The 6652-nt window shown below is 37.4% G+C and overlaps 1 long non-coding RNA gene across 1 annotated transcript; it reads left to right on the top strand.

The window, feature by feature from the left end:
- Window positions 1-2388: 2388 nt before the first annotated feature.
- Window positions 2389-5639, top strand: LOC139189069 (uncharacterized). Its single transcript, XR_011572570.1, has 3 exons — window positions 2389-2791; window positions 4891-4999; window positions 5310-5639. It is a non-coding gene; the product is annotated as an uncharacterized lncRNA (long non-coding RNA).
- The last annotated feature ends 1013 nt before the right edge of the window (window positions 5640-6652 follow it).

Here is a 6652-nt window from a genome sequence, read left to right as displayed (position 1 = left end):
TGAGCTACACAGTGCAGCCATTTTTTCCAAGCTCGACCTTCGTTCCGGCTATCACCAGATACGTATGTCCCCAGATGACATTGCCAAGACGGCATTTCGTACCCATAACGGACACTTTGAATTCCTGGTAATGCCGTTTGGCCTCTCCAATGCCCCATCTACTTTTCAAGCCCTAATGAATTCAATTTTCCGTCCGTACTTAGGTAAGTTTGTCTTAATTTTTTTTTTATGATATACTAGTGTATAGTCCTTTTTTAAACACTCACCTCTCCCATTTGGAGTTTGTTTTTCAAATCTTATCAACACACAGCTTGAAAGTAAAGCTCAGCAAGTGTTCCTTTGGCCAAACTAAAATTGATTACTTGGGCCACTCTATCTCGGGTCATGGTGTTTCTGTCGACATTTCAAGGATTCAAGCAATCATCGATTGGCACCGCCCAACTTGCATCAAAAGCCTTCGAGGATTTTTGGGATTGACCGGTTACTACCGGAAATTTGTCAGACATTATGGGTTGATAGCAAAGCCCTTAACAACCATGTTGCAGCAGGGCAATTTTTCTTGGTCCCCACTATCTATTGCTGCCTTCGAGAAACTTAAACAGGCATTGGCCTTAACTTCAATTCTTGCTCTTCCAGACTTCACAAAAACATTTGTGGTGGAAAAAGATGCATTGGGCAGTGGCATAGGAGCAGTATTATGTCAAGAGGGCCATCCCATTGCTTACCTTAGCAAAGCCTTATCAGGGCGAAATCTCACCCTCTCCACTTATGACAAAGAACTATTAGCTATTATTTCTGCCGTACAACATTGGCGACCGTATCTGCTCGGCCAACAATTTCCAATTGTTATGGATCATAAGCCAATCAAGTATTTCCTTGAGCAACGAATCACCATTCCAAATCAACAAAAATGGTTCATCAAGCTTTTGGGGTATAACTATTCAGTGGAATACAGACCGGGGTCTCATAATGGCACTCCAGATGCTCTTTCTCGTCAAGCCGAGTCAATGCCACTTATGGGTATCTCCTCTCCCGTTTTCGACTGCATCCCTACCTTCCAACAGTTATATGCCACGGACCCCTCTATTAAAGATGTTTGGTCCGCATTGTTGACATCACCAGATACCACCATTCGTGGTTTTTCACTCCTTAATGGTGTCCTACACTACAAGCACAGAATTTTCGTTCCTTCTACATCACCATGACGCTAAAAAATACTCGACAAATTTCATTATTCTCTCCAAGGTGGTCATTCGGGGTTCCTTCAGACCTATCACCGAGTGAAACGCAGCTTTCTTTGGCCTGGCATACGACAGGATGTCAAGACATTTGTTGCTCATTGCACCGAATGCCAGCGTCAAAATCATGAAACCATCCACCCACCCGGTCTATTGCAGCCATTACCAATCCCTGCCGGCATTTGGTAGGATATTACCCTTGATTTCATTGACGGGTTGCCTTCATCTAGTGGTTACACCGTTGTCTTTGTCGTGGTGGATCGTTTAACCAAGTACAGTCACTTCATTCCCATCAAACATCCCTACACTTCAGCTTCCATTGCGGACACCTTCATCAAAGAGATTTTTTGTTTACATGGCATGCCCAAATCCATAGTGTCTAATCGTGACCCGACATTTCTTAGTAACTTCTGGAAAGACTTTTTCAAACATCAAAGTAGCAAACTTTGCCATAGTTCAGCCTATCACCCTCAGTCGGATGGTCAAACGGAAGTTCTCAATCGCACTTTGGAGCACTACCTCCGTTGTTTTTCTGCTGATAAACCAAGCAAATGGTCTGCTCTCCTTCCTTGGGCCGAATGGTGGTATAACACCACTTTCCAATCCGCCATCAAGATGTCACCATTTCAAGACTTTACGATGTCCCTACTCCATCCATTCACACTTATCTCCTAGGCACAACTGTTGTCCACTCCATTGATGACGCTCTACAAGATCGTGATCAGCTGCTTCGTCTTTTGAGGACCAACTTGCAGCTCGCTCAAAACAGAATGAAACAAATACATGATAAAGGCCGAACAGAACGGGAATTTAGAGTGGGTGATTAGGTCTTCCTCAAGTTGCAACCATATCGGCAACAATCTGTCGCCATGCGCCACTCCAACAAGCTTGTACCTAAGTTCTATGGCCCATTTCAAATTCAAGAACGCATTGGCACTGTGGCCTATCGTCTCCACCTTCCACACAACTCAAAAAATCCATCATGTTTTTCACGTGTGCTTGCTCAAAAAGAAGGTTGGTGCAGCGGTTACTCCAAATCCCACCCTTCCACCGATCGATTCCACAGGGTTCTTCCATTAGCAACCATAAATGATATTGGACAGAGGCCTCTTCAAGAAAAAGAACAAAGCAGTAACCAAATGGCTAATCAAACGGGTGGGACTGCCAACAGAAGATGCTACCTGGAAGGAAGCCGACGACATTATTGCCCGTTATCCTTATTTTCAGACCTGAGGACGGGTCTTCTCTTAAGCGGGGGGGAGTTGTTAGGACCATATGGTTTGGGCCCTTTAGCTCTTCCTCTCAGCCCATGCTTGTCAGCCTCTAACTAAGTTTTGCTCAAGGCCCAGCCTGTTTGTGCTAAGGTTCCTTTTTCAGATTGAATATAAATAATGTGCTGTAATCTGAGAAAGGCTATGAATGAAATTGACTCTTCTTTCCTCCTTGTTCTATTCTCTTCCTTTCTCCTTTATAATTTCTGCACTGTTTGTCAATTTACTATCTTTCTCTATTTGTGGACTGATTGGGCGTACCAATAGATTCTTCATTTGAAGGTTATGGCTGAGTTGGAAAGATTAGGCAATAGATAGAGTTGGGTTTAAGCCTTTACCTGTTTTTGTTATGAAATAGTTCATTGATTGCATATTGTTAATTTGATACATTCTGTTTGTGTTAGCTCCAATTTCTTCCTCTAAGAAAGCCACTTGGTTGGTTTTAAGTTTTTCGTACTTTCCGTTGTTCTGTTTTCATAAAAACATGTTTTACAAGCTTAGAGTCTGATCTGAAATCATTTGATGGATGTTTTTAATCCCAAGTGGAGAAGACTCTTTTTGCTCTAAAGTTTGTTATTTGACAGAGATTGCAAGTATAACATGGTGTTGTGTTCAGGGCCGGCCCAGGCCCAGTGCCACAGGGGCAACTGTCCAGGGCCCCAAAATGAAGAGGGCACCAGAATAAAAAAAAAATCCATATAACTAAGTATAAAAACAAAAAAAAAAGTTCACAGCCCAAATAGGGGTTGGCAAGAGTCCAAGAGGCAACAAAAGGGCTAGAGAAAGAGCCCAGCAGCAGATTATATAAAAAAAAAATTAAACAAACAACAGGGCCCAGCCGCAAATTAGAAAAAAATAAAAAAAAACATAACAAAACATAAAGGGACCACTAGGTCCCAATTAAACCCTAATCCCTACATCATCCACTTCTCTGTTGCCGTTCCCTACATCTTCAATATTCTCAGCAAGCTGCTGCAAGCAGCTAAACAGGCAGGCCGCAGGGGAGGGCATCCTCCACTCCACACTCCTCAGTCTCAGCAACGCTGCTGCAAGTACATTCCCTCACCACCAACCATTTTGAGTTTTGAGGTAACTAATTTTTAAAATTTGAATTATCAATTTATAATTTAATATAAAATTTTGCAATGCAAGTGACATAGAATTATATGATAAATTGATAATTGATGTATAGAATTATTGTTGTTGATGAAATGAATTCTTGACTAATTGATCATTGAATTATTTGATAATTGATTTCATTTTAAACCCAATTTTTAGGTTCAATTTTTATAATATGTTAGACTATGTGTTAGTGTTTTTATAATATATAATGTGTTGGAATGATAGTTTTGATAGGAAAATTTTGTTATATCATGTGTAGGTAATTTTTGTAAACAAATTATCGAAGTCATGTCTTTTAGGAAACAACTCTCTGGTAATATATATATATATATATAAAAAGGCAAAGGATAACAAAATTGCCGAAAGTTTAAGACTTGGAGTATGATGGTATAATTGATGATTTTGCTTCAAAAAATGCCAGAAGACAATTTCTTAAATGTTGAAATTTAAAGGAGCTTTGCTAGGAATGGTTGTATATGATTGTATTTTTGATTGTCGGGGTTTAGGTACTATGTCCCCCCAGTTGTATATTTTCTCAAGTAATATAATTTGGGCATGAGGACCTAGACCCCCAGCTTCGACTGGATTCCAGCCCTCGTTAAATTTTTTTTTTTTTAAATATATGTTTCGGTATTAAAAAAGGGCACATTTTGAGCTTTCGCACTGGGCACCCAAAAACTCTGGACCGGCCCTGGTTGTGTTGGATTAAGGATAACCTGAATACAGGACAACTATATAATATGATTCAAAATAATGAAATGTTGCACTCAACTGCCAGCACATAAATTCAAGTCTAAACTTCTGTTGCAAAATAAAAGGCTAATGTAGATGGACACAGACAGAGGAAGCCTATAATATAGAATTGGCTCTTCTTTCTCTGAAATGTATATTGTTTGAGAACTATTATCAATTAACTTATTTTTGTAATTCAACCTATCTATAAACATCTTTGCGTTTTTGTAATTGTATTTATGAAATTAAAACAATTTTGGACATTTTTGGTTTAAATTTTTTTAAATGATCTGTGTTGGCAGTTTAGTTCAGTCTTTTGTTATTTTTAATTGTATTATAAAGTTGAAATATGTGCTGGTTATAGATTTTGTGTGCTGCTATATAGTGGTTAAAAAATGAGATAATTTTCATGAATAAAATTTCTGCATTGTAGGTTTTCCCTTTGTTTCTATCAATTTACATTTACTTTCTGTTTTACAAAACAATTTTGTACTTTGTTTGATAACGTTGGTTTTCATGGCTTGCAGTTAAGGATTGGTACATAGGAAAACAGCCAAAGAATCCCACTGTACAATCATTGGTGGTGCAATTTTTCGCTCTTTAATTAAATTGTCCATTCCTGCCAAATTTTAAACGGTGAGAGTGCAACGATTTTATTTTAAATTTTTTTTCCTTATTTCACACTCCGAATCTCACAATATAATCTTTTTCTCATTCAGTGTGTGTGATTTCGTTGTTTTTTTTTTGTTTTCTTTGTAGAATTTCTGTGTGTTTCTCTCACTCTTATTTTCACTCTTGCTCACATTCTCACAATATAATATTTCTCTTGGTCTTACTCTTACTCTGACTGTGACTCACATTTCATACTTTCTCATTACTTTTTTGGGGGTATTAAGTTACTATCAATTTTTGTCAACGTTTATTCACATTAATTGTTCCGTGGCAGAACCGGAGAGTGTGTTCTTTGCAATCTTAAGCCAGAAAACATGTGGAGTATTAAGTCAGAATGGTTCTTGCTGCTTCGGACAGTGGCCACACCACATGTGGAGTATTTGCCTGATTATTCACTTTTTGAGTGACACCAAACAAAGGAGTCTACTAAATTTAGCTTTTGGTCTCTGACATGGTTTCAATTAAAGACGATTTTTTTTCACAACATAATGTTAAACTTGCTGCTGTAGAAGAGTTAATTTCTGGTAGACAGATGATTATAGTGTTGTTCCTATTATGTATAAAGTTGTGGTAATAATATTGTGAGATTTTGTGTCTGCATAAATCCAGTAATGGTTTTGATAATTAGAAAGTAATCTCTCAACTTATCATCAAGTGCTTAAAGATTTGAATTTTTAAAGTGGTTCCACAAAACTTGTAAAGTGGTTCCACAAAACCTGCAAAGTGGTTCCCCAAAAATCTGCAAAGTGGACGTTAAGTTGCTTGCAACAGTAGATTGTTCTTTTCTATTGAAGTTGTAAGCTTTGTTTTCTCTTGATAACAAGAGACCTTGCTCCGTACAAAAAAGACTAGGTAATTGTTGTTTATTATTGGTTGTTCCATGCTATGAATCTATTCGTCTCAAAAATTTATTACAGTTATATTAACATTTTCTTTCATTTTTAGCTTCCTTTTTTTTTTTTCTGATGATCAAAACTATTTTTTCTATAGTGACTGCTTCAACCAAAAATCTTTTGCTCATGTGTTAAAGGATGTTGCCATGTGTTATCCAAAACAAACAAGTCTTGGATCACATTTTTTTTGTGTGTAAATAGTTGATCCAAACATGAATTATCGAGGCGGAATACTAGGTTTACCATTTTTGTATACTAATGATAAGGCATTTGATAATGTCTTTTCTGTAAATTATATAAATTTTGACAGCTTTGGAAAAATATTTATTCCATTTTCTGTTTAGTATTTATAACACTTTGCATATTTTCATGTTAAAAATATAATCTATAATTATATTTTCGCACCTGCAACAACATGCGCGTAAAATTTGCCAGTTATTTCTAAAAGTGCAAATGTTTTTGGATCAGTTCTGTGCACGTGGCTTAAGTGTCGTGTGGTAATAAAGTTTCAAAGGTGTTTTACTTTGCAGAAAGCATGGGGTAATGCTAAAATAATGGTGTTGGAATTACAATGAGGTAAGAAGCCTAGATAGGCTAGGCTTTTGGTCATGATGGGATAAGTCAGGATGGACTATTATCTTGTTTGAAAAGTCAGTCATTTGGATAATAGGCTTTAGCCTATAGATGAAATAAGGAAATAATGATGTGATGTGACAGGAGGTTG

Source organism: Malus domestica, chromosome 10 (assembly GCF_042453785.1).
Source record: "Malus domestica chromosome 10, GDT2T_hap1".
Lineage (NCBI taxonomy): Eukaryota > Viridiplantae > Streptophyta > Magnoliopsida > Rosales > Rosaceae > Malus > Malus domestica.
This window is presented reverse-complemented; position numbering and strand designations above follow the sequence as displayed.